Source organism: Uranotaenia lowii, chromosome 2 (genome assembly GCF_029784155.1).
Source record: "Uranotaenia lowii strain MFRU-FL chromosome 2, ASM2978415v1, whole genome shotgun sequence".
NCBI lineage: Eukaryota > Metazoa > Arthropoda > Insecta > Diptera > Culicidae > Uranotaenia > Uranotaenia lowii.
In genome coordinates this window covers 228,846,204-228,848,031 of record NC_073692.1, presented here as the reverse complement: position 1 = coordinate 228,848,031, position 1,828 = coordinate 228,846,204, and the positions used below count along the sequence as shown (strand labels likewise).

Below are 1,828 nucleotides of genomic sequence, written 5' to 3'. Positions count from 1 at the left end.
CCCACACACATACCCGCCAAGTTAAGTTATCACAGGATCCAGTCCTAATGATGAGTTGAGATTGCATCGCAGCTGCTTCGGTATTCCGGAGACGTCCGATTCGGTGCCACTGCCGGTCAGCTTCCAGGCAGGACACATCGGAATGACCGAAGCAACGACAGCCGGCTATCAAGTTCAGAGTTTTATTCGATTTACTAAATTTCGTTCCAAATTCTTCAGGTGCCAGAGCGTTGAGGTTGTTAGGATGAACCTACAAAGCATTCGAGACATGTAGCCACAAATTCGTTCGATAAATTGCGACGGTAACAAGCCAGCATCTGATCGATAGGGGTAATTATAGGGACGTGTTTTGGGATGCTGGTGACAAATTGGTGTTTGCGGAACGGTACACGCTGGGCCACGTTGAACCATTAATGTTTGAAAAATAACCATAATGGCAGTTTTGTGGGTTAAGTCATTTTATGAGTTTTCACTGAAAACTCATAAAATGAGATTTCACAGAGAACTTGGATAATGGTTATTTTTCAAGCATGGTCGGAAAAGCAAAAATGGGACGAAATTAGCAGGAAATATTCGTTTTAAAATATGAATGGAATGGAAACAGAATTAAAAAAATCAATCAATCAGATTTTCAACAGATTTTTTTATATTAAACATTGATTTTTGATTGCCCTCACTGGTATCTGCTTGATGCTAGTAAAAGAGTGGTCTACTGGCACTACTAAGTTGCATTAGCGGAAGAAAGTTTAGCCGGCCGGGGGAATGATTGCTTCGGCACTGCTATCACAGTTACGGATGATGCGGTGCTGCCTTTCCTGCGATGTTCAGTTTCCCGCTCTTCTGTGATTCTAGTGCCGGTGATTCCCAGCATATTTTCGGAACCTTCTGATGCAGCAAACGTAGAGAGTTTCGGAACATTCTGTAATTAATTTAACATGGTTATTGATCTCGGAACAGTTGACAAAGATTTCCAAAATGGCATGTACTTACCCTAACATATGACGGCAGCTGGAGCTGTCTTCGGCGGGACTGCTGCTGCTTCCGACTCCAGATAACATAACCCATATTTGCTCCAACTTTCATCTGAAAATTTAATTTAAAAGAAAGTGACTTTGATGTTCAATCTGAAAACATTTTTTTTTAATTTAATTAACCGGTATTGTCAAGCAAAATACTTACAGTTTGTGTTATCTTTAATCTTAAATCTTTAAGGAGATTTATATAATCTAAGTCCAACGCGGAACCAGAAACAAAACAAACACTTCTGCGATTGCAAACATGGCGACTGTTTTTTCACGCATTTTTTTGTTGAATTTCAACCATAATCAAAAATTTCTTCATGAACTCGGAAAATGGTTAAAATTGAACAATTCATAACGGTTAAAAAACAGCAATTTTAGCAGTTCTACTAAAAATACCAAAAAATGTATGAAAAACAATCATTTCTGGTTAAAAAAATATGAGCGTGTAGCAATTCATTGGTGTGAGGCCATTCCATAAAGAAGTAGGTATAATGTTGTTTTCAAGTATTTCTAAAACTAACTACGTTTTAATACAAAGTCAATGAAAATGTGCATCTATGGGTTGAACTGTTGATAAGTTCGTTATTTCTTTCTTCGCTAAACAACTTTGAAGGTTTTCTATGAATAAATACCACTGATGAATTTCTGAATACAGTAGTGTTTTGCTTACTCATTATACTGGTTGTGCTAAACGTAAAAACTTATGCTACAGAAATAACACACGACGTAAAGGGTGATACGGTCAAAATTTGGTCAAGCGAAAACGCGTGTAAATCGGTGAAATCGTTTATTCAAAAAATCAAATT

At 37.5% G+C, this 1,828-nt stretch overlaps 1 long non-coding RNA gene across 1 annotated transcript; it reads right to left on the bottom strand.

The window, feature by feature from the left end:
- Positions 1–656: 656 nt before the first annotated feature.
- On the bottom strand, positions 657–1,431 carry LOC129743845 (uncharacterized). Its single transcript, XR_008736698.1, has 3 exons — positions 1,180–1,431; positions 991–1,083; positions 657–919 (listed from the first exon to the last, which is right to left on the bottom strand). It is a non-coding gene; the product is annotated as an uncharacterized LOC129743845 (long non-coding RNA).
- Positions 1,432–1,828: the final 397 nt, after the last annotated feature.